This window comes from Macrobrachium rosenbergii, chromosome 53 (assembly GCF_040412425.1).
Source record: "Macrobrachium rosenbergii isolate ZJJX-2024 chromosome 53, ASM4041242v1, whole genome shotgun sequence".
Classification (NCBI taxonomy): domain Eukaryota; kingdom Metazoa; phylum Arthropoda; class Malacostraca; order Decapoda; family Palaemonidae; genus Macrobrachium; species Macrobrachium rosenbergii.
In genome coordinates, this window is record NC_089793.1 from 4,307,824 (window position 1) to 4,335,290 (window position 27,467).

At 36.5% G+C, this 27,467-nt stretch overlaps 2 long non-coding RNA genes across 5 annotated transcripts in view; one reads left to right on the plus strand and one right to left on the minus strand.

Moving 5' to 3' along the window:
• Positions 1-16,409, plus strand: part of LOC136834226 (uncharacterized) — a 78,757-nt gene extending 62,348 nt beyond the window's left edge. The window contains exons 1-4 of one of the 4 annotated variants that reach the window (XR_010851693.1): positions 4,581-4,720; positions 13,877-14,064; positions 15,116-15,217; positions 15,970-16,409. This is a non-coding gene — a long non-coding RNA (uncharacterized lncRNA). Of the gene's footprint in view, positions 1-4,580; positions 4,721-9,842; positions 10,020-13,876; positions 14,065-15,115; positions 15,218-15,969 lie in introns of those variants that run through there. The other 3 variants (XR_010851694.1, XR_010851691.1, XR_010851692.1) reach the window with 3 other exon arrangements.
• Positions 16,410-18,057: 1,648 nt separating this feature from the next.
• On the minus strand, positions 18,058-25,207 carry LOC136834228 (uncharacterized). The gene is made up of 5 exons (XR_010851696.1): positions 25,022-25,207; positions 23,859-24,004; positions 22,391-22,571; positions 20,277-20,348; positions 18,058-18,076 (listed from the first exon to the last, which is right to left on the minus strand). It is a non-coding gene; the product is annotated as an uncharacterized lncRNA (long non-coding RNA).
• Between the last annotated feature and the right edge of the window lie 2,260 nt (positions 25,208-27,467).

The following is a 27,467-nucleotide window of genomic DNA, read 5'->3' on the forward strand; positions in this document are numbered from 1 at the left end:
AATAATTCTCTCCAGTAGTTACAACTCACGTCCAGCGCTCGTTGAATTTAATACATATAACATTCAGATGGTTCTCAGTAATCTCGGGACAGTTAGGTTAAATGCTATAAAATTATCTTAGATAAGTCAAATGGTCTTAGATGAAATGATCTTAGTTAGGTTAAATGCTATAAAATTATCTTAGATAAAATTATCTTAGGTAAGTACAATTATCTTACATAAAATTATCTTAGTTAGGTTAAATGCTATAAAATTATCTTAGATTAATTATCTCATATAAAACCACCAATGAAACCATAATTACACAAATCGTGTTATTATAATTACAATACATTGTCCTAAATACGTGTTGTTGTAATTACAATACAGTGTCATCCTAATTACAACATATACTTGTTATTATAATTACAACCATGTACGTGAAATGCATTTACAATTACAATACATGCGTGTTATTTCAGTTACAATGCATACACATGTTATTGTAATTGCAGTACATGTACGTGTTATTCTAATCTCAATGCATATGCGTGTTATTGTAATTACAATACATGTACGTGTCATTTTAATTACAATGCATATACGTGTTATTGTAATTACAATACATGTACGTGTTATTCTAATCACAATGCGTCTACGTGTTATTGTAATTACAATACATGTACGTGTCATTCTAATTACAATGCATATACGTGTTATTGTAATTACAATACATGCACTTGTTATTCTAATCACAATGCGTATACGTGTTACTGCAATTACAATATACATACGATACGTTACTTACCTGCTGATTATGTAATCAGTGATCTTACAACAAAAGGCGTTGAAATTAAGGGCAGATCCTCTTGGTAAATATAATATCTCGCGGATTACATCTGCCGGAGGGTAAGTAACTTCAGTAATTACCTTCGGAATATAATTAGGAAGCCGTATGTAATGCCTTTGAGTCATAATCTTTGACGAGACACGCGGATTAAAACTTTGATTGAAATGTTCAATCAGATTGTTGAGATAAAAAAATGAAAGTGATTTTTTTCCAAGAATGTATGACAGGCATAGAAAAAAACTCTCCTTCAGAAAATCGTTGAAAAACCACATTTAATTGTTACATATTTTTTTTTACAGTCATGTAGGTATCGATGTTAACATTTCTTAACATTTCAAATTAAACCCATTTTTTAAAGCATTTTTAACATTTCATCTTAGTTCAGCAAGTTACATTTTAGAACGAGCCTGTGCAATTTAATCTATACACCCCGTAGGGGGGTAGTGCCGTCATTGCACCTCATGCGGTGCACTGTAGGCATTACTTAAGGTTCTTTGCAGCGTGCCTTCGGCCCATAGCTGCAACCTCTTTCGTTCCTTTTACTGTACCTCCTTTCATATTCTCTTTCTTCCATCTTACTTTCCACCCTCCCCTAACAATTGGTTTATATTGCAACTGCTTTGAGGTTTTCCTCCTGTTACACCTTTCAAACCTTTTACTGTCAATTTCCGTTTCAGCGTTGAATGACCTCATAGGTCCCAGCGCTTGGCCTTTGCCCTAAATTTCTATATTCAGTTCAATTCATTTTAATCTATACATGACATTTCAATCTAACAGAATTTTGTAAAGCTATCACTACCAGACTTTCCATCAGAATGTTTTTCTTTATAACCCCTTGACAAATATAATATTACATCCATTGATAATCTAATGGCTGACGCGTCCCCCACCCATTGAAAAATGCACATAACATAACGCATTACCTAACGCATTAATCAGTTCCACACACTGAGGCAAAAAATTAGGATATTTTCAATCTGAGTTTGGAAATTTCAGAGTTCGGTTGCATAAGCCTTGTGGGGAAAAAGTATCTTGCAATTTTGACTGCTTTTGTGTTACAGTTGTTTACCTGGCGTCACAACACGAAAGGTCATAGACCGAGGAAAAAAAATTCAGGATAATAAAAATTAGGGTGGTATTTCCACGAAATGATTTTGCTTCTTTCGTTTTAATAGACTGTACAAATTCTGATGTCATCATTGGAATTATTAAGTTATAAAACCTCTTTACTCTTATATCTCTAAGACAACCTCTCAAAAAATTACCACACTGCCACAGAATCTGTCTCTGCAAGATAAATCATTCGTACACAGAATACACTTTACGCTATTTCTTTTTTGCGCACGATAACCCAAGAGATAAAATAAAATAAACTGAACAGTTCCTCAAATGTATTCCTGTTATGACGAATCTGTCATATTTCAGGTCAAGACTGATGATGGCTCTTCACTTGTAACCAACGTTACGTGATGGTAATTAGCTTGTGTAAGTGCGTGTGAGTGTGTGTTTACTGAATTGAAATGAATATAGAATTTAGGCCAAAGGCCAAGCGTTGGGACTTATGAGGTCATTCAGAGCTGAAACGGAAACTGACAATAAAAGGCTTGAAAGGTGTAACAGGAGGAAAACCTCAAAGCAGTTGCACTATCAATCAATTGTTAGGAGAGAGTTGGGGAAAATAAGATGGAAGAAAGAGAATATGAAAGGAGGTGCAGTAAAAGAAATGGAAGGGGTTGCAGCTAGGGGCCGAAGGCATGCTGCAAAGAACCTTAAGTTAATGCCTACAGTGTACCGCACGAGGTGCACTGACGGCACTAACCCCCTACGGGAATGTGTGTTCACTTGCATCGTTAGTTTACAGATTTGTATCTTTCAATACCGTCCACATTCTCGTATATAGTGAGAGTATTGCACTCGCTTGTCACTGAAGCGTTTTTTCGTTTTTAACATTTTACCATTTACATTCGTTTGTCAAGTTTTTCTCTAAAAGATTATCAAGTCGTAAAGACTTTTTCTTTTACAGTTACAGAAATGTCATATGATATCTTAAGGACCTTGTAATTATTTCCCAACATGCGAAAATATGAAAAGTAAGTTTACTTTCGATAAATGAAAACAGAGAGGGAGAGAGAGAGATAAAGAGAGACAGAGAGAGAGAGAGAGAGATGAGAGAGAGAGAGACATGGACAAAAATATCAGAAAATTCACGCGTTCAGTAAATGACAACAAAGATAGGTAGATAAATATATAGAGTGGAGAAAGATATGCAGTGATCTTAAGCAATTCGTGGTTCCCCCAGTCTCTCTCTCTCTCTCTCTCTCTCTCTCTCTCTCTCTCTCTCTCTCTCGCGCGCGCGCGCTACTTTCCTTCTCATGCTTCACGGAGCGCGTGACTGATGACTCATCTATCTCTTCATGGCTAATGGTAAGGAGCGGACCAACGGCTAAATTCGCGGGAATTACAACACTGCATTCAACTCTTAATTCACACAATGCGACGGTGAAAAGCTTTCTTCGAAACTCCTTTCTCAGAGAGAGAGAGAGAGAGAGGAGAGAGAGAGAGAGAGAGAGAGAGAGAATAAAAACGTATTATGACTTCATGTTGATTAAGAAACATACGTCGTTCAATGTCAAAATCTTCCGTAAATACAGGAATATTAGGAATGCATCGGTTAGGCCTACGTGAGAAGACATGTCTGCTCATGTATAGTAGGCCTAACCTGCATTGTCGACAATGAAATACGCATGCACTTTCATGCACACTCACTATTCAGTGCTGTTTTTTTTTGGACGGCCACCTTAGGCATTAGTGAGGATAAATGTAAGATACGAATGATATATCACAATTGTGTAATACTTCTATTCGAGTGTATCTCTGTCGCTGAAATCAGGCCAACTAAACTTTGGTTTGTAACTTTATAGAGCGCATGCGTAATTTCTATTGGTTTTAATTTATTAGAGCATGATTTTTTATTGTAATCACCTCAGTCTCTCCCCTTCTCTCTCTCAGACACCTAAAATTACCTTTATGAATGTTTCTTTCCAAATCCATCAGTCGTTGGCCAATCGGTAATTTCTCTTCTCCCGCCTACCGACTCTATATCACACTCCGATTGTTATCCGTTCACGTGTAGTCATATATCTTATAATCTCCTCTCTCTCTCTCTCTCTCTCTCTCTCTCTCTCTCTCTCTCATATAAACTCTTTCCCAGTGCGGCATTCTGTTTCATTCCAGGATAATTGCGCCTTGAATATCTAATCACCGGGGCTTAAGGCTGAGAGAGGCGGAGATTTGTAAGGTGAAAGACGAGACGACATTACATCATCCGACTTACTTTGCAATCTCGTTGTTGACGATCTCGTCAAACTCTGCAGTCAGAGAGAGAGAGAGAGAGAGAGAGAGAGAGAGTTCTGCTACAGTAAAGATGCCTTTCTGCCCTCTCTTGCTACTGGGACAAGTTAAGTGATTATGATCTTAAGATTTTAGTCTGTAAATGACCCAGTGTTTACTCTTGACTTGGATTCGCTCTTGTATTATAGGTAATTATATTGTTAGAGATCTTAGGGGAAATGTTTTAACATTTATTGAATATATAGACGGTTACTGTACTTTTATCCATATTCGTGTTGATTTCCAGGCGACAAGAGTAAAACAGGAAACATTTTTAAAAGAAAGAGTCAGTTGTGATACTTTGACTGGATTCTCTATTGTAGTGGCCGTTAAAGTCAAGAAGAAGAATTTCGAAACTGTCAAAGCAACACCGCCATACTTGTCAACGCTCTCGACAACAAAGTGTAGATACTTATTTTCTTTAGGTGTGACCGAGCCTCTTTAATTTAACAGGGCCAAGATTTTCATTACAGAAGTAGGAAATTCCAGTTTATGGTCAAGGTAAGGAAATTAGAATTGGCCTATAATAACTTAGCAGCGGTTGTATCATACAAAAGACAAATTTTGTCAGCCTAGGTACCCTCAGGTTCTGGCATCCACGTGATTATATAGCATAGCCTGTAGAAACCGTATCCTTGTGATAATGATGGGCTAGCCATTGCTAAACCATTTTTAGGCTATGCATCAATTACATCACACCTGTAAAGTCCCAGATTGGTTGTGAACCTGTAAACATTTACTAGATCAGGGTCTAATAGTTTGAAAATTTAGTAAATGACCAGGCCTATTCTACGATTTATGATAAATATGTAATAAATTTCAGTTTACACTTTTGTTTTTCTCAGTGTAATTGCTGTTGTTTATAGGCGATAAACACCATTTTTACACTTGCTGTCATCCACCTTAGGTACACTTAGTTCTCCAAAGTTTTTCCAGAATGACAGTTCAGACACATCTCATCCTGGCTCAGCACCTTATCAATCTTGCATCTTATATACCGATGAAAAATACAAATTGCTTTATGAATTTGGTACATTCAATTTCCAAGATTAGATCAGAGAATTTTTCTTTTGCTGTTGCTTGACCAATATGATGAGTTGGCTTGAGTTCTGGTTATACATTTGTAACCAAGTCATTTTCTAATCGTAAATACTTTGAACATCATGAATTTAATATCGTCTGTTCCTGTTTCAAGTACTTCAACATTATCAGCACAGCAGAAGGCGTATTTTGACATACCTGTATCAGCAAAGCATATGAGTATTTTAATTTTTATTAGTAAGCATGGGGCTGGACACTATACTATGTTTCACGAACAAAGTCATTCGTGCACGACAGAAACACTATTAAACAACCGAAGGAGTGAACGAATTGGAGAAAGTGAAATAGGCCCAACAGTTTAAAAAATTAAAGGGCATTTGAGAGTGGAAAAAATACCCCCGCATCATTTCGGGTGTTAACACAATGTGAATTAAAATGGTTATGTCTAGGGAAATTTTAACCTTGGTCATTCGAGTAACAGATAAATTTCAGGGTAGAAATAAGCTCAACTTAAAACCAGGCGCCCAATATGTGGACGAAATGAGGAGATAAAAACGTTACCCATGATAAATAAAATTTACGTTCTCTCTTATGTCAGTATTTTAGAAAACGAGTACAGCGGACGATTCTAATGGGTAACATTTACAGTAACTCTCTGCTATAGACGTTTTCTGCATATTATACACTAAACGAACTTTCTCTGACGGAGAAAAATGTAGTAATTTGTGGGTAGTACTCTGATTTTATACTTAATAATTTAGTATTCGTAAATTACTAGAAAATTAATTAGCGAACTTGACAGCCAGCCTGATAGCCTAGTCATGTCTTCTGGTAAACTTAGTAGTTGATATTTGCCGCAAATCTTGAAGTCATTCGTCTTGATCACGTTACCGGAAGTACGGACAGCATTTTTTATCCTTAAAAGGAATGGGGATGGGGGATTTAAGGATGCAATTATGACAGGAAAACCTGTAAAATGCATGATTTCTTAGAGGCTGTGCTGGTAAACCTGCATTTTTTAATGTGTCCTGATTTGGGAATTTTCTTGAATGATGTTGTTGATGCATAAATGTCATTATCACCTTAAAACTGGGTCATTAGGACGCCAGATGCTTTAGACGAGAAATTGGCATTCTCACCTTTTAATTTCAATGATTTTCTCGTGCATATTTACGAGTATGGATAGCACTGGGTATACAGACCTTGCGAATTATCGGTCTGCTCTTTGAAGGAAATGGCTAAGCGGGAGCTGGCCCTTTTGTCGAAAACTTAGATAATTTTCAAGCTATGGAGAATTGAAGGAAAATGCTGAGAGTTTGAAATAGAAACAAAATAGTCTCCAGAAAATCTAGGAAATGTTTACCCCGCCATGAAAAAAAATAAACGATGAATTTGTAAAGTCACCAAATCGGCGCCAGGATAGTGTTTCGGCGGCGCCATTAATTAAGTCTCCGCTGAGCTTGTTTTCTTTGGTGACTTCCCGTTTTCTTCAAGCTCAATTAGTCACGCCTAAAACGTGCCAGGTCACGCATTTTAATCATTTTTACTTTATGGTATTTATACGAATGTCACACATTGTGTATCACATGTTTCTTCATTCACAGGCATCAAGACTGTATCTATATTGTAGCCATGTTTTGTATTGTAATTTGTACTCGTTCACTGCATATTATTGTTTATTGTTTCGACCTCAGGTCACAGTCAATTCCATTGTCTCACGGCCTGGCGTCAAACCTGGATCTGTAATAAAGTAGCAGTAACTTTATCCTCTTTGACACAACAAATTCTGCTTTTAAAAGGTTAAAACTGGCAATTGTGTAATAATTCCAAACTTACTGAATATTAAAAAATAGCTAAACTGACTGAATTAAATCCTCAACAACCGTAGTAATTACGTCTCAGAGACACTAATATTATGAGGAATAATAGTCCAACAGCGTCCTTCATATAAATAAAAGCACCCTTTCAGACAACTCGAATGAGACACCGCCCTAAAACACCGACGCCTACAGTCTTCCATTATATCCCTAAGGCAAGGACGAGCTGGGAGCACCTCTTAAAGGCTTTATATGAGTCGTATAAGCCCTGGCTTTCTTGCGAAATGTTGCAATCACGAGCGCGTGTCGCCATCCGTGTGTTTATACGTTTAGCATAAAGGCAAGTGATAAGATTCTGAGCGATGACAAATGTTCGTAGAAGACGAGCAATAAAGCTGTTGTGCAGTTGCGCTGTTCACAGTGCAGCTGGAGTGTACGGTCAGAGGAGCTAAGAATTCCGTTTTAATTGTTGATGAATAGTAGAAAACTTGTCAAACGGTGAATGAAAATGTATCGAAAAACAATATAGGCAACTCCGTAAGGGGTGGGGTTGGGGTTAGGTCTATCAGTGCACCTGAAATGGTGCGCTGTAAGCATTACTTGAGGTTCTTTGCAGCGTCCCTTCGGCGTCCAGCTGCAGCCCCTTTTATTCCTCTTACTGTACCTCCGTTCATATTCTTTTTCTTCCATCTGACTTTCCACCCTCTCCTAACAATCGTTTCAACATTATTTTCAGCACTGAATGACCTCATAGGTTGCTAGCTCTTGGCCTTTGGCCTAAATTTTATATTCCATCTCCTAAAATTTTACTATATACTTATAAATGAAACTTTTACTCTATTTAGCTGCTTTAACTTGTCACCCTAACATCAGCTGTGGATTTGAAGTGATTAATAAGCACTCGAGTAAGTGAGATGTGAGAATTTGAAAGACGAAGCTGATGGAATAAGTCAGTGTTCCCAGTATCGAAAGGCTTAGTTGGGCTTTTTGCCGACGTATATAGAAGTGTTTGAAAAAGACGTCTGAATATCACGTAGAATTGTTCTTATTAACTTTCACTGACGTCATATATATATATATATATATATATATATATATATATATATATATATATATATATATATATATATATATATATATGTGTGTGTGTGTGTGTGTGTGTGTGTATGTATGTATGTATGTATGTATGTATGTATGTATCTTTCATGTTCTATGAGAATTCCAAAGATCGCCATTAGAAAACGGTAAAAATGCCATACATAAATTCATCAGACGGGGCTGCAGTGTCTTAAAAGAGTCGTTCGACCATTGAACCCTATCCAATAAACACGGAGAAAGACAAAATAACATTCTCCTTTCATCCAGGTAAACATTTTTTTTTTTTTTGTACAAGGAGGAAGGATTCACCTCCAGGCTTACACATACTCAATTCGGGATATCGTCATTCTTCCCCACATCTGGGGGGAAAGGAGATACTATTCCCCACGTCTGGGGGGAAAGGAGATACTATTCCCCACATCTGGGGGGAGAGGAGATACTATTCCCCACATCTGGGGGAAGGGCGATACTATTCCCCACATCTGGGGGAAGGGAGGTAGACTTCCCCACATCTTTGGGAAGAGGAAGATAATCTTCCCCCCTCATTTGGGGAAAGAGGAGTTATGAAGGCAATAAACTAAAGAGCGAATATAGCTCCCGGTCCTTTCTTTAATAAGGGGATGACAGGAAGGAGACGTTTATTACACCTTGCAATGAAAAGGCTATCAGATATTGTCTGTTTGGTTAGAGGATTTTATATATATATATATATATATATATATATATATATATATATATATATAAATATATATATATATATATATTAAAATGTGTATTTTATTGTCAATACAGTAACTGAGTTAATGCATTTATATGACTTTTAAACGAATTAAAGTGTGTTGATACGTGCATGTATTTCCGTTACATTTATATTTCATTTGATATGAAGTTTTAATCCTCATGCAATAGTATATCTAATGTTACGCCTATGTTGCGCACCATTTTAAAGGGAACGATAAGTACGCATGTATGTTATTTGTGTACGCAATTGTATTCTCGACCACTTATATTCCCTTCTTCAACAGATGGAATGTATCACTGTTAACGCATCGATGTCCGCCCTAAATAGCAGAATTTACCAACCAGCTTTGGCTTCTTGCTGCCAGCAAATATGGATTCTGATTTTCGTCAATATGGAAATAATTATTCCTTCTTCTGCTGAACTAGTGCCATGACCTCCATTTGCCCGTCTCCAGCTCCCTTCTTCTCACAGTTCCTGTTTACAGATACTAAACATGACGATATGATCGCCAAAAAGCATGCGCCGGGGTGATTGATCCCTTATCTTGTGGGACACCCGCGTCCATGACCGGAGTAATGATGTAATTTTTACATTTATTGCATTTGCGTTGTGTCGTCACATATATTTGTCCACATAATTACCATCTACTACAACCGCGGGCTTTTGCGCTGCCTAACTTATTTGCCATCTTACGTTTTGTCCTTGTTTTTTATTTCTTTATAGGGTGTTGACATATTGATTAAAAATGAATATCAGTGTTTTATTTATTTAATATCCATTTGCCCATCTTTCTACTATATATGTATATTTGTTTTTGATGGCGGTGTCGATGATCCTTGGGAAATTTTCTGTCAGTTTCAGTTCCTTCTAAAGAGTGTCGAGTGAAAATCTAGATTTCGCACTCAAGCCAATAGAAAAGCCAACAATAAAACCTTCAAGCCAATCAGAAAAGGTTATATGGAGCTGCTACTTCGTCTGTCATGGTGGAAGCTTCTGATTGGCCGAGATGATTGCCTTGCCCCGCCACCTCTTAGCTCATTTCAGTAGTAGTGAAGGTGTGAGTATTGTGTACTGTAGGAAGGTCCTTTAAAAATAATGTCTGGTGAGTTTTTTCGAGTGACATGAGGGTTTATTGTGGAGGTTTTTAGGCTGAAGAGGTTGCTTGCAAATGCTTATAGCAACAGTTTTACATGTTAGTTTCGTGAAACCGTAGCAATTTCATTCGAAATGTTGAAGATTGTGGTTGCCGGCTGTGAAAAATCTGTCGACGCCCGGTGTAAATTCAGATCCACACTTACGTCCGAATATGCCTTGAAAGCCTTATATTTATGCATATATAGAGTTGTTACAAGGTTGTTTTTCAATGTGGAAATAAGGCGTTGTTTTCCAGGGGGCAAATTTTTGCAAGGGGTAATTTTCCCATACTGAAATCAGGATTAAGAGACTTCAAAATCCCGGTAGGACCTATGCTATAGGGTACCATGCCTAGATGAAAGCAGGCCTTTGCTCAAGGAGTTGCATTTTGACATAGCAAATATACGTAGGTTGGAATGAAATTTCTGTGCATTTGAGGTGTTTAAGTAGGTAACGACATAAGGGCCACAGATAATCTTCGGAGAAAAAGTAATTTGCGTAGGTTGCAAGGGTACATGGAATTCCGTGGAGTATGTGAACCCAGCTGCCACCCAGAACCCAAGCCAGCATTACTGAATTAAGTTTTCTGATTTTGCTAACAGGACAGATTTATCATATTTCAGTAGTAATTTCAGAATTTAGAATGCGCCGTTTGCTTCATAATTTAGATAAAAGACAAAATGGAAGTTCAAAAAAGCCCTCCCTAGTCAGGGAATTGCAAGTGTTACTCGTGTAAGTGAATGATCGGCCCCTTGTAAATAAACCCTATTGCCATAGTTGATTTTGGTGATTTATAGCACTGGAAATTTAATTTTGGACAGTTCAGGTTAGGAAATTTGACTAAATCTTATTTCCGACGATTATTAAAGTGTTATATTCAAAGTACTTGTTTAGCTTTTTTTTTAAACTGTATACCAAGTTAAAGACGTGTGGCGTTTCTATTTCAGGCATTGCTATTTGTAACGTCCAGTAATAAAAAAAATGCTTGAGGTATTAAAATACCAATATGCTATAATTTTATTTTCGTTACATTCACTCGACGTAAAAGTCATAGCTTCCTTGAGCCACAGCTTAATGGAATGCCCAACTTAAACATTTTATAAACCAACGCTTGACGTAAGCCACTGGAACAGGAAATGAAAAGTAAGATTATTCTTCATTAACTTTTAAAGCTGAGGTCCTTGAATGAGCTAGGACTTCAGCTTATACACGACTGGTAATGGTTGCACGCAGTTTATATATAATTAAAGGCAATGCCACGAAGGAAAGTAAAAGTGGTGCTAGGCCTTTCGACACAATGGTCCTTTACTTAGCAGACTTGTTTCACATTCCTTAGTGGCATTGCCTTTATATATTCACGTTCCATATTTTCGTGATTCAGTTATGCAGTTAATATATATTTAGAACACTTATATAATAGATTATGGCCTTAGTAAACCTTCAACATTGGCATTTCCTTGTAGTTCAAGTTTTTCATTAGTTTATTCACGTCTTCAACTGAAAACTTAAAGAAATCAGAAATCCTACTTTCGACTTTTGAAACTAAAACTCGTAAGACTTAGCTCGCAGTGCAAAGTGTGCTGGTAATTTCCAGCGTGTATCCAAAGATCTCTCGATATTCCATTGAGTTGTAAGTCATTTAATCTGCTTATATGACGATTTTGTTTGGTTTAATATACTCCGGTTTTGAGTTCATATGAGCCCAACAATGTTTTATTGAATATTCCGTGCTATTGTATGCCATGCAAATAATGTTCAGAAAGCTCAGGCATTTTAATCTTTGTGCCCACAGCTCTGTGAAGATATCTGATTCTCTAGTAGCTTAAGATTGGGCTTTAATATTTTGGTATGTTAAAGTTTTATTTGGTCGTTTCAGCTAGTATTGCAGAGTTAGTGATCTTTCTTGTCTAGTGTTAACCACTCTTGAGTTATTTCGAGATATAAATCTGCATGAAGTCTGGAAGTGTAGTTTAGCAACTGGTTGTGGAAATATCGTAAGATTGCAAACATACACAAAGAATACTTACTCGCAAGAGGCAGAAGAATATGAGCATGTAGCATTGTTCGGAGAGAACAGTCCTAAGTACAGACTGTAGTCCGGAGAGAGAGAGAGAGAGAGAGAGAGAGAGAGAGAGAGAGAGAGAGAGAGAGAGAGAGAGAGAGAGAGAGACCCTAGGTACTTACAATGATGAATTATGTTGAGAGAATAACTCGAGCGGATCATTGCAAGTGTTGCCCTAAAAGATAAGAGCCTATTCTCGCAGGTTTAGCCATTGACACTGAATAGTTTTTAAGATATTTAAAAATGAAAAAAGTGAATGAGATTCAGATATTTAGGAAACTCTATTTTTCAAAGTGTCTCGAATAGTTCATTTGTATGCCTACATGAATACAAATGGGGAAATTACTTGAAAATGGTCACGTAAGAATGAGGGTTGGTGTGTTATACACTTCATTATCGAAGTTTTGATAGAGTGGAACTGTAGAGTTTTATTAATTATTGATAAACACCTCCCTGAGCAGTTTACGTTTTATCTCCTGACTATTGTCAGGATCTATACTTTGTATTTTAGTACCGTTAATGCGAACGTTAATTGTCGCACAGAAAAATGTTATAAATATCGGTGTTTTGTACAAAGGTTGTAGACACCAGTTCAACACAATCTTGGTATGTTCAGCGAGGCAAACATGTTGACCTTTCGCTTTAGAAATGTCTATTTTGAAAGCTTTGGCATTTTTAGTTTACATTATAAGAAACTACAAAAGACGCTTTAGAGACATAAAGTTTTGGTGAAGCTCGAGTGAATTTGCAACCTGTGTAATGGAATGGAAAACAAATATTTTACTGTATTAAGGAAAACTAGTATGTGTTGTTGATTTAACAGCAAAAAAAATTAAGCCCAATTTTGCGTATTGGTGTTTTGATTTAAATCTTTACTAAATTAGCCTACATCACTCAGAATGCTTTACCGTGAAGCAATCACTGATAGAATGTCGTAATTTGGTCATTCGTATTGAGCAAGTAGCTTTCAACACAGGAATTTGTGTAATTCGCCATAGACTTGATTTACTGAAGTTTCAGATTTATAAGATACTTGGCAGACATTTATTGACTAGTGAAGCATGTTAAGCTCGGTTATATTCTTGGCACTGCATTAGTAGGGGTTTTAAAGTCTGTAAAACAGAAGGATGCAACAAAAATTTCTTCATTTTGAGAAATTATAGAGCAGTATATTACAAGGATTAGTATTGCTGACGGCCGTCTTAGAGCTCTCTCTCTCTCTCTCTCTCTCGTGTTGTAAGATATCGCAGAACGAGTGCTATAAATAAATGTCTGACACCCTAGGAAAATTTTAAAACTTTACCTTGAGCAGACAACTTTTGCGCGAGAGGTGTCTGTGCTGTAAACGGAGATCTAGTGACGAAATCTGGCTCGAGGGAACTGTATATTGACCTTGACCTTCCATCTTTTATTAGTGACTAGATTGCTAAAAAACAAAATTTGAAGTATAATCTTTTGAGGATAGGTTATTCGAATGGCATCAGGTACTTGTAAATCACTGATACAATGTCCTGGTTTTACAGGGTCATAAATTATCTGCAGCTTTGAGTAACGAAGGCACTAAGTTTTGAATTTGCAAAATTAAATGCGTGACTGTGTTCTGAGTTACACGAACTGTGGCTAGTAGAGAGTAACGGAGGTGTAAGTCTAGTCAAAGGATCCCTGGTTAATATTGAAAGCTAAACAGACTTAAGAACTTAAGCAGGTACCATACCCAAAACGCATATTCTATGCATTACAGTCTAACTTAAGGTTTTTTTCAGATAAGTTTCGAGGGAAATTACAAAGACAAAGGAATGAACAGCAACTTGGAAGAAGTCTCTATTTATAAGTTGGACTTGAAGACCATCAACGCAGAAGCCTCGGTTTATGAGTTGGATTCTAAGAACAGCAACGCTTTAGTCTCCATTTGAGTTGGACTTCAAAGATAACGAAGTAAATATTTTGCAAGGTATTCTTCACGACAGCTTGTGATTTTAAGCGTATAAACTATGAAGCATGAGTTCTAAACATGAAATGACAATATGAACCCAGGTTATTGTAGATTTATCATTAGGTTTTACTGTACTATATAAATTGATCTTGGTTCTTTAAATTTTTTACAATGAAATTAGTACTATGTACAATTGTCGGGCTTCCTAAATCTGCCCGAGTTAGAAAATAGGCAGGTTCTGTTTCTTGTTAGTACGAATTGGTGGTGGATCTCTGTAACTGCACTGATGCATACGATCCAATGCTTCTAAAGGTCTGGCACAACATGGCCTTGTCTCCAGGCAAATTCAAGCCTTGAGCAAAGCATAAAGATTGTATTTTCTGTGAACCCCTCTCGCTGCAATGCCTTGATAGACCCAGGCTGGATTCTAGTCACCCATTTTGTTGCCAGTCTCATCCCTTGTGTCAGTACAGTCTGTTATAGAATATTTTCAGTTAACTATTGAGCAGTTTATGCCCTGTAGGAAGCAGCACTGTTGGGAGGTCAGTCTTAGGGAAATGCATTTCCTCTCATTGTTGCTGGTGGATAGGCCTAGGTTATTAGAACTGAAGATAGTGTGACATATCTCAAGGAGACTTGCTTTCAGCAATAATAAGTGGAAAGGACAACTCCAGCTTCACAACCGCATGTAAAATAATGTTGCCTTTAATCAATGATTTCTTTGCAGAGGAAGTTAACTCTGTGATGTCTCCAGTTTAGTACTTCGTACTAGCTGCTGTTGCTTCTCACAAGCCATTATTGTTCTTCTCTACACAGTCAAGTATTTCTGTTAAATCTTAGTAAGGTTATCCTCCCTTCTTGCATAATTGTGCTATACCTGTACTGTATTTACGTTCCACTTGTACCATAATCCTCTTCCTCTCCTGCAACTGAAATGTATATGACCACGTGATAATTTAAATGAAACTAACCTCCAGATGCTAATATAAGTCTATTCCTCCATATGCCATTATAAAGGCCTAATCCTATTTAAGATACTGGTACCACTAAATTGACTGTTACTTCTCAGGTCTCTGACAGTTGTGAAGGACTGATCGTATCAAATTCAGTGCTGAAGAGGTTGAAGGAACAAGAGTTGGTTTTTCTACGATTAACTCAACGCTGCTAAAAGGTGAGGAACGATGCACAATACCGCTAAACAATTAAAGATGACGTGTGATCCATGAATTTGGTTCTTAAATAGTTCAGCTCTGCTCACGATAAAATTGGTAACATTTCAAGAGTGTAGGGATAGTACATAGACAATTTTTACAAGAATCCTACTTTCATGATGTTGAATTAGTTTATTGTACTTTTTAGCGCCAAGCAAAACTTCGTTTCTTAAAGCATTGCTTTCTTGGAACTTCGAACGCTTCTTGTTAATGTAATACTTAAAACGAGTTTGTATCTGAGGAGCGGTTTACTCTGAAAGGCAAAAAAAAAAAAAAAAAAAAAAAATCCCCTTTAAAATGTTTGTTGTAAATGTTTTTCCTAAATTCTCTTTTACGCCATATTTTTTTGAAATTACAAAATTGTCAATAAAACTACAATTAACTGAAATGTTCTCAAATCACCAGAATGTAGATTAGTCCTAATTAGTGCCTGTGCTTTCAAAGTTTTTAAATATTGCCTGTGCTTTCAAAGTTTTTCAGGTATAATTAGTGCCTGTGCTTTCAAAGTCTTTAAATATTGCCTGTGCTTTCAAAGTTTTTAAAGTAGCATTCAAAGTAAAGTCATTTATTAGGCAGCCAGTAATTGTAAACCTAATTCGTATGGTGAATTGCTAGTGTCTTTTATTAAGCACTAAGATTTACAGCAATGTTGCAGAGCATTTAACATGAAAGGACTTACACCAGGAATGTAATACTGCATTTCTATTTACAGGGATGTTGAATCAGAATCGAGAGAATTCTGAACAGTATGATGGTAACCAAGCATAAATGGGACTAGCCATGATGGGAAGGAGTGAATCTGAAGGCAACGCAGAGAGTAAGCATATATAGTACCAGCCATGATGGAAGGAGTGACTTTGATGGCACGCAGAGAGCACGACACCAAGCATGTGCGGAAGTAACTAGCAATGAGGGGGGAGTGAATTTGAAGGCAACGTAGATAGCAAGGAACTTCAGTCACGTATATCATGATGTACGGCTGTAGAAAATCTGCCGAATTGAGTTTTCGGACACCACTGGAGCGATAAACCTCCTTAAAACACTCTCCAAAGCCGTTTTGAATTTGAAGTTTGAGGGGTGTTATATAATTTCCCTGGCTCAGAGACGAACGAGGGTAAATGCCATGTGAAGTTGCACCTATGTAAAGTTACACACTATATATATTATATACCATGGATAAATAAACAATTTGCAGTAAGTTGCTTTTTTATTTGCTCTATTTTTGTTTTGCAATTTTACAATAGTTTGTCTTTCCCTTTACTCTTGAGAAATACATTTTTCTTTGATCACATCAATCTTTCATATTCATCACTTTCTTCTTAGAATAGGATAACTTTTTTCAAAGCCTATATTCTATATATGTTGTGGTTCTAGGATCTTCTTTGCCTCTCATGCTTGTGTGGTTCTGTTCGTTCATATTTTCATTCTAGTTGTCACATCTGAAAATAAAGAAAAAAAGTGTAAGATTTGACACAAACATGGATCACGACAATATTTATTGTGAAGTGATTTTGGATAATTTGAAACCAATATGAACAATCGGCAACATACGTTACACCAACAAATTCAATCACTAAAAGACACAAGCTAAATATAACAGTACGGGAAAAACGAAGTTTACACAAGCAAATCATTTCAAAACTTTCACGACCAGAGGAAAGCATTGGGCCCAAAAATCTGTACTTACATTTCACTTTAAAACACCAAGTTTGCACAGAAAACAATGGCCAAAAAATAAACCCAGGGAATAAAAATCCATGGAAAATGCACAGAAAACAATGGCCAAATAAACCCAGGAATAAAAAAATCCATGGAAAATGCACAGAAAACAATAGCCAAAAAAAATAAACCCAGAATAAAAACCATGGAAAATGCACAGAAAACAATGGCCAAAAAAAACCAGGGAATAAAATCCATGGAAAACAAGAAACAATGGCCAAAAAATAAACCCAGGGAATAAAAATCCATGGAAAATGCACAGAAAACAATGGCCAAAAAATAAACCCAGGGAATAAAAATCCATGGAAAATGCACAGAAAACAATGGGAAATAAACCCAGGAATAAAAATCATGGAAAATGCACAGAAAACAATGGCCAAAATAAACCCAGAATAAAAATCCATGGAAAATTGAAAACAATGGCCAAAAAAAATAAACCCAGAGAATAAAAATCCAGAAAAAATGCACAGAAAACAAGCATAAAAATAAACCCAGGAATAAAAATCCATGGAAAATGCACAGAAAACAATGGCCAAAAAATAAACCCAGGGAATAAAAATCCATGGAAAATGCACAGAAAACAATGGCCAAAAAATAAACCCAGGGAATAAAAATCCATGGAAAATGCACAGAAAACCATGGCCAAAAAATAAACCCAGGGAATAAAAATCCATGGAAAATGCACAGAAAACCATGGCCAAAAAATAAACCTAGGGAATAAACATCCATGGAAAATGCACAGAAAACCATGGCCAAAAAATAAACCTAGGGAATAAACATCCATGGAAAATGCACAGAAAACCATGGCCAAAAAATAAACCCAGGGAAAAGATTGACGTACCGTTAGCAGTAAATAAGCATCATGACCAACAAAAACTCTTTTTGTACTGTATGTACAAAGGTTTTGTCGTAACACAAATTCTTGAAAAACCACTTAATTCAATTTGAAAAGCATTTTCTCCATACCTTCCACATACCACCACTAAACACCATTGTACCCCCGAACACTCAGCTAAATCCGGCTTCCCATCCAGTCCAGTGCGATGACTACCAAAGCAGCTTTTCCAAAGACTGGAATAGTTTAAGTCATGCCCATTCAGCTGAAAAACACTTGGACAGTCAATATACAATCCTGAGGAGGGCTACAAACGGAAATCACCTTACAGAGAGACAAGTCATAAACTGATAATTAAGATAAGTGAGGAATAAATTCATTCCGTTACATATTTAGAGCTAAGGAAATTCCACAAGTAAAGTACCCCACATTTTAGTTGTAGCCAAAATGTATCTACTAGCAAACTCAGAAAACATTAGCTGGACTAACTGCAGGATGTTATGATCAGGGGAGTAAGGATGCCACATTGATTTACTACCACTTTTTATCTGAGGGAGAGAAAAGGAATGAACTACACTGCCATCTGTTGCCTGAAAGAGAACACCAATGATACTGTATGGGTATCCGACAACTGGCACAAACTTGTACAGTACATCATGAAGCTAAACATCTGAAACTTCTTTGAAAGGAAATGAAAACGCTGGTGGGGGAACCCTCTGATAATCTGTGACCCCTGCACAAAACTGATCAATTAATTTAGAAACTTCCAAATCAAATTAATCCTCCTCTTGCTGAACATCAAATGTGAAGCAAGAAGACCTGTCACGAAAATGACAAGGGTGTACTATTAATCATATCTTGAAAAATCAGCCCCAACTCAATAGTGTTGGCCAAAAAGTAAGTGATAACATGCTATCACTTACAGCAAAAAACAGCAATTAACACTGAAGTCTGTGCTGATGAAATGCTTAATAAAGGCAACGACCAGAAAAACTCCACTTAGCACTGAACTAAAAAGCTGTTAAGATCCAATCATTTTCAAAATTATACAAAAATTTTAAATAAATCACGCTGTACAGAATACACATGAGGTGAAATGACAAACTCAAGACAGATGCCTCACATAGCAGCAATTTGATACGAAGTCAATTAATGCACAGTAAATAGTGCTTGCAAAGGTCTTGCAATGGTAAGGGAGGAAATAAGGGGAAGGAAAGTTCTGAATAACCAGTTAGTATCACAGCAGGGGTGGGATATTAATCAAGGTATTCACAAAGACGTATCTTAGTAGTGGGGAGGGCAGATTGTAATCTTCAACCCTACAAATGACTGACTAAAGTCAAAGTCAGTCAATAAATAAAACTATATTCAAAGATCTGAAGAATTTTACCTTAATTTTCTGGCCTTTTTAAAAAGCTCCCTGAACTAGGTCAATGGTCAAAGTGTACTTGACGTCAGAACTTTCAGCATCTAGACATGACAAGCACTTTCTGGGGAAAAGCAGAACTGAAGAAAAAAAACATACTTTCCTATGACAGACAAAGTTTGGGAGTTGGAAGAACTCGAATTATCAAATACATATTCAGAATAGTGCACTGCTACCTATGGCCAGAGAATCCTAACATGTGAGCATGATAAATATAAGATTGGTTAATCACGTTTGTTCTACTGTAGCTCTACCTCAGTCCTTAACACCACCACCATTTCATGACCCATTTAAAATCTCTAACAAGGGTAACTACAACGTTCACAATTTTTCAAGAGCAAATGACTGCAAGATGATTTGGATCTCTCGTAATGCACTAAGGTACCTTATTGCATGGGACAAAAAAACCATGTCAACAGTTAAATTCTACAACAACTACTGTCTTGGAACACTAGACAAAATAGCCTATGACCAATAGAAAACAACATGTCTGTTGTAGCCAGTTTAAGCTGCGAATGAGAAAGTTCCAGGACTCCACCACACGAGGTTACAGAGTTCAGTGGAGGACACAAGGACGAAGGGGGAGCAAAAGCAATGGGGCCCCTCATAAGCAGCCTGATCTGGTATTTTTTCAACCACTTCCTATGCTAAAAAAATCAATAAAACTATGAATCATATCTAAAACTGCCCTTTCAATAAATCATAAGACAAGTTAGAAGCATTGAGGAGCCTCTTCTGCTCTCACTCGGGGAACTATCATTGCTGGTCCCGCAGATAAAAAAAAAAAAATCTTCCAGGAGAAATAGAACTATGAGCAGCCACTGAAGTGACAGTTCTCTTAGCCCCCACAGCTGTTTCCAGCTTAAATGTATTTAGTATTTTGTACAGGAACACTTTTCCTCTCAAATATTTAAAATCTTGTGATTGGCATAAGAAAAGTGACTAAACGTGGGCCAGGAACAAAATATCCACATCTAAAATGACAGTAGTGCCAAATCATTTTAAAGAACCTTGTACTGTAAAATTAAGTAACATTTACCTTTATTGCAAATTCAGTTGAAATTCATTCAGTGTTACCATAAGCTAATCTGATCCAGATGAGACGTTGAATCTGAAAGGTAAAGAAAGTAAGTTTATAATCACTGCAGTTATGAACAGACCAATACAGTACAGTATCGTATAATAAAGCTAAATAAAAACATTCAAAATTCAAACTGTACCTCTACACAATATTATGCCTTTATTTCTTTAAAAGTTTGTTCAGAGGGCCTTTAACCTTTTGAGGGGCCTAGCAGAAAAAATATTTGATACCAATTTGTTAATCTTCAGTTACCAAGATTCTGCAATATGGTACAGTGCTTCATTTGCAGTCATTCGAAGGCTGCAAAAATGAGGCACAATGCTGCCTTTCGAGTATTTCAGATTATTTCACACTGCAATTTACTAAATTTTAAGGCCTTGCTTGACGTCTGACAGAACCAGAACTGACATTTTAAAATGTGACAGGCTGAAATAAGGCTCAAGAGTTTGCATTTTATTAGGCTAATCCTTAATGTAAATATCAATATTAAAAACCTTCATGCCTAAAAATACCCATGGTATGACTTTTCTAGCATTACACAGAGGTTGATCGTCGTAATGCACATAAAAATTTACCACCAATAAAAAACAATTATCAATAAAGTGTACGCTCCAAAATTCCAGCAGCAGTAGGAATGCACTCATTTTTTAAAGCCATTTTGCTCCAATATTTCACTGGATACATGTAACCGTTTATTGGTCACATTCTTGACCTCCCTTTCACAAGTTCTGAATTAACTTTTTCACAAACAGTGTCCTACAGCAGCTAAGTAACCAAAAAACTATCTCTAAGCCTTTCAGCTACATCCACCTTTACAACATACCCCTGTATTTCTATACTTCTTGGACTTCATCCCTACTTCACACTAATCCCAGAATTTTACAGAACCAAATGCAAAAACTATGCAATCGCCTACCCAAAAGATTTTGGTTGTATCACTGAAACATAAAATTTAAGGTAAATTTAGACACTGAAAGAAACCTCCCAAGGAAAAATCTGGGGAGACAATGTAAGGGGTCCAAAGAAAAAATATAAAAATGAGAGTTAGCTCTTGGATTTTTAACTGTGCAGCGTTCTGGAGACAGGAAGTGTGTTCTAGTTATGTGGGGTTTAGCAACTCGAGAGAGAGAGAGAGAGAGAGAGAGAGAGAGAGAGAGAGAGAGAGACTGTACGTGAGGGGACTTGCATTAACTGTGCATTTTACAAAACAACTGCCTTGGTTATTATTCATAAATTAGTTCTCAAAACCTCGAGCCATTTATCGAATCCAATTTTCAGCTCATTATGGTATGTACGTTTATTAGTTAAAGTCAATCAAGAATTCATTTGCAAAGTTTTGAGCACCTCTATACATGGATAAAAAATTTTTACTTAATTTCTTGGCATGGAGGATACAAATAATATCAACCTTTAGAAGGAGCAACTGTTTTATTGCTTTCCAATTGGCACCGGCACTGGTGTTGAAGTTTACGAGAATATTCGTCAGTATGACAAGTGGTCTGAGGTGCCTCTTCTATTCTAATTTTAATATCAAAATTACAACTAAATCTACCTTGCTAAAAATATGATCAGGGTCCGTAATGAGAGAGAGAGAGAGAGAGAGAGAGAGAGAGAGAGAGAGAGAGAGAGAGAGAGAGAGAGAGAGAGAGAGAGAGAGAAATTTACAATACTGTATGAGCTTTTAGAGAATGGGAGATGTAGCGGTCACGTGAAAACTGAGCATGACATAACTTCCATAAGAGAACACGAGTTCATGGAAAAGGAATTTGTGGTGCCCGAAGGGGCAACTGTAAAGTTCTGCAGCACTCACTAGTACCGTGTGAAACAATTCAGGTCCTCGTAACAGCCGGTGCAGTAAAAAAAAAAAAAAAAAAGTACCGGTTACCATCAAGTTCAGTACTGTATGTTTCATGAATAAGAGCCATCTAGGAGATAAGAAGCTATGCTGGAGGGGAGTAGTGTATCAGTAGTCCAGATGGAAGAAGGGGTTTAGTTCAGGAACCCACATTTTTCTTTCATAACTACACAATTGTATATTTTAACAAATATAAAACATTTTAATCGGTTAGTACCTAAGCTTTCAAACTGCTGCAGTTTGTTGATCTTGTTCACCATGGGGCAATCTTGCTTCTGAAGATTGGTAATATTTTGACTGACAGAATTCTTGTTTCCTCTCGGCCGGTAAATATTCTGATTAAAATAAGAGTATTCCGATTTCCTTCAGATTTCCTAATGGCTGAAGTCCTTCACAATCTGGAAGAAAATTACAATTAAAATAATTGCATAATGTTCACTAACTTGACTTAAAAACCATAGGTTTCTAGTCACTGTGAATTGGGGTGCAAGATGATATAACTGAGCGAACAGGCATCTTTCCTTACACATATGCTTCAGTAACTATTGATTTGCAAATATCCCACAACCCCATGTTTCTAACAAAGGCAGAGGAAACACCAAAATAGTAAGCAATGCCTACTTCATTATTTTCAAGGAATTAATGCAAAGGTTGGATAATTTCAGTATACAGCAACTGCAATCGCCATTTACTATTATAAAATGTGCCAGGTTGCCATTTGCACAATGGGTTTTCCTCTATTTTATACAAAGTCTTGATTCCCATAAACAGCCAAATGCACTATATACAGTATCAACTCTGACTATACCTCAGGCACCCCAGACTGGATACATTTGAGTCCATTTTCAAACCAAGAATGAAGCATACCTACTAACCAATGAGCTGTATTTATGAATATCCATGCATGCTAGCTACCTGCACTAGCAAGTAACTATTGTCTAGATTCAGCTTAAAATCTTCCTAATCACAGAGTTTGACTAAACTATCACTATAGATTGGTACAGGTGCCTAGTGCGAAGTATAGAAATGACTTTAAAACCAAAGATTTAAATCAGGCAGGGAAAATTAAATTAGTATTAAAGATTAAAAACATTGAACAAATGATACAGGGCCACTAATCAAGTTTGGTTTAAGGGAAATAAAGGATACAAATGCAATTGTACCCTGGATTCTTCGTCTGCACCTCTGTTACAAATATCAGATCAACTCTTAGCATTTCCTCTCAATACTGAACCCAGCTCATACATTAAACTCATATACAGTAATGCTCAAAAGCAATTTTAAATAGATTTCTAAAGAGTCCTTTAGACATCCTGATAATGATGTACCAAAGACAAACCTAAGCATTAAATCTTCACAACTGGAGAACTTCAGTTCTGATACAATGAACTAAATGTGACAAATGGTCAGTCCCTTTTAAATCAAATTTCAAATGTTTTGCAAAATTAAGTTGGACTTAAGAAAAATGTTCTTTTAAGCAACTAATTCTTTTGCAGAAAAGTGAATTTATCGATACAGTGCATTTTAATAATTTAGCTATTTAATTTCTGGATTGCCTACTCGAAGTTTACGACTGTAAAAAAAAAAAAAAAAACCTGATGACTAAATTGTTGGAACTGACAGGAGCCAATGTACTTATTTGCTGTTTTCTTAACCCCCAAAACTTAAAAATATTATTTACTTACAGTTTCGCGTAATTAAACATATCCAAGACGAAACGCCTAGTTTCCTACGGCATAAAACGAAGTCCATTCCAAGTTTCCTCACAAAGTATCCATTTTAATCCAACGTTTCTTCACAAACTCTTCACTTTCCTCAAACTCCTCATTTCCTGAAAAATACAATATAATTAAAAGTCACCATACACCAGCAGGAGAAAATACCGAAACATTTTTAGCCGAGGGAAAAAAAAAAAAAAAAAAGTCAAATCGAGATAAAAAGCATCTTGCCAGTTTGTCTCTAAGGCTATCAGGATTCCGCAAAACTGTGAAATGAGTCAGATGTGTTTACACACTTCTCAAGAACCAGGTATGGAAAAATAACCTGTCACTGAATAAACTGTAAACCCTGCTACACTGCTACTTTAGTTCTGTAATAAAATTCTGAATTCACCTCCAAAGGATGTACAACACATTCACTTACACTATTCAAATAGAACTTTCACCAAAGAAATATATATTTGAACCTTCCTTTGCCAGTAATCACCTGTAAAAGCATCCATGTTTTACTATCTGTAACATCAAAACTTTCCCACAAAAGTTCCGGCATGCAAAAAAGTTCCGCGCATTTCCACAGGAATCAATGATTAAGTTTCTGCTTGATTACGGCCAAGGTAGGTTGGGATTGGGGCAAAAATTCTTATACTTTACCCTACACTTGGTATTGCGTGAGTTTTGAATTTCTGTATCCATTTCACACTGCATGTAACCTTATGTTCACAAAAACACTCCGGTTGAAATGTTCCCAGTAACCTTCCTTAAGCGAATGCGCAAGGAACAAGAAGGCCCAAGGTTAAAATGGACTTTTGGCTACTATTTACATTTAACGGATAAAAACCAATCTGAACCTCCTATGTCAGGAGAGGAAAACTGAAGTCAAGCGGCCCTAGTCAATTCACTCTTTGCGAAAAGTTATCACTTCGTATCAAACTTACTTACCGTAAACCTTTTCAATTTAATTTTCCATTTAATCTTTATAAATCATTTACCAGCCAACCAACAAGTTTTAGCTACAACTATCACAGAAAAACACTACGTACCTCGCGGGTTTTCATAATGGATATCCCTGGCACAACCACCAATCTAGTTTTATAGCTTAACCCAACACAAAATTCCTGATAAAAACTTACTTCCGTTTCAAAACTCATTCTTCAGCGGCCGAAAAACTTGCAATTTACCATCGGACGGGCTTCAGAGGAGACCTATAATCCGATATATTCTTTCAGTACTCCGGCAAAACAATATTACGCACTGCAATCAGAACAAAGACTCGCCGTCATGCTGGCTTCAACCATCCCGCTTTCCTCCACGGCGTTCCAATGCTAAATGACCGGAAAATACTTTCCTTACCTTCCACTATGAGTCTGTGTCAGCCGGCGGGCTGTACTATCAAATCACCCAGTTAACAAGGAGGTCTATTAACTATGGAATGAATTGTGGCATAAACTGATATATTTAGTACTGAGTAATGTGTAAATAATGTAGACATTAAAAATTATGAAAATAACTTCGGTACCTCTTCGTATCTAGGCCTATTGTCTTTTCATAGGTGGATAATTAGCCTAAACATTATTATAACGACGTATTTAACTGGGCTATTCAGACGCGTATTTCTACTTGTTATCTATAAAATGAAAGTTGTCCTCGACTTCATTTTAGTATAAACTGAATGTTAATTCAAGTTTCGATGAAATGTTTCACATAACGTCTCCCATATTCTGTTGTTTAATCACTCCTTAGATTTTGAAGGCGATATCTAGACTTGGTGATTATATATATATATATATATATATATATATATATATATATATATATATATATATATATATATATATATATATATATATATATAAACCCAAGTACAATTATTAAACTTTTCGGAAAGTTACCATACGTTAACACCAAGCACCGTAGGGGTTAGTGCCGACAGTGCACCTCATGAGATGCACTGTAGGCGTTTCTTAAGATTCTTTGCAGCGTGCCTTCGGCCTTTAGCTGCAACCCCTTTCATTCCTTTTACTGTACCTACGTTCATATTATCTTTCTTCCAACTAATTTTCCACTCTCTATCAACAATTGGTTCATAGTGTAACTGCGAGGTTTTCCTCCTGTTACACCTTTCAAACTTTTATATTCTCGATTTCCCTTTCAACGCTCAATGACCTCGTAGGTCCTGGCCCCTGGCCTTTGGCCCAAATTTGTGTATTTCAATTTTTATTTCAATTAAAGAGAAACCAAAAGTGGTATCCTTTCGGAAATTATACTGTTGCAAAGCTGCTTCATTAAAGGATTATGCAAAGCCATGCAATTCATTCTGCACATTCGCCTAAAATAAGGTCCATTAAAAAAAAAAACTGACAAGGCAATCACATTCTGAGTAACGGGATTGCCTATCGATATGGGGGATTACCTCAAGATTACCCAGTGCTTTTATTTCACTCGTCCTGCAGGAACTGGCAAGTAATTTCTTGCAGAGAAAATATGGTCATTAAAAAAAATATGTTACAACTGGTGGAATTTACTGTACCTCTGTATTCAGTGAGAATGAAGTAGGATAAAAGTCTGTAACCTAATGGAAAAATACAACATATCACTACAGATATGAGCTGGAACGTTAGATGTCCCAATTTCATGCAGAGCAGATAAAATACAGCAGAAATAAAATTAAACATCGAATAATAAGGGGGCAGGATTACCTTACATCCAAATTTCAGAGTGAAACTTGCATCAAAAGTTTTGAACTATGAACTCAAAATCAGACAGAGGCAGAATGCATTGTAAATTCAGTCTGGAGTAAAAGGAAGTGCCGTAATTTGCTGCGCAGAAATTTCAAAAAATCAGTGAAAACTTAACTGGATAAGCCTACTAAAATTTTTACAAAACAAATTTGAGAAAATTTATATATATGTACACATATGAATGAAGTATGTATATATATATATATATATATATATATATATATATATATATATATATACTGTATATATATATAGAGTATATACATACATATATACATATATATAATACAGTATATATATTACACAGAGCATATTGGGAATCTGCGATGCACCAGACGCGACTGATTATCAGGTACATGAATCACATGCTCAAGTTTCCCAAGGACAACGGAATTTTCATGAAACCACCTAAATCGCTTCCTCCACGATCGGCGTCAAATTAAGAGAGAGAGAGAGAGAGAGAGAGAGAGAGAGAGAGAGAGAGAGAGAGAGAGAGAGAGAGTAACCATTCAGTATAGTAATTTCATTCACCATATTGGAGAATTTTAATCCGTTATGACTCGAAATATAACAAATAAACAACTGTAAAAAAATTTCTTCAATTCTCATAACGGAACACGTCTACAACACGTCTGATTAATAAGATGCTAATACGGTGTTCTAACAAAAGCGTCTTGTTCTTTGTCAAAGTAAACAACCATACTTACGAAAGGACTTTAAATTCTGTGAAGTGATTATATCAAGTTCGTTTGGCAATCTTTGGCAAGTCACGTGAATCTCTGGGAGTGGTATCTCGTATATGTCAACTTGGGGAGATAAATTTGCGATACGTATACAT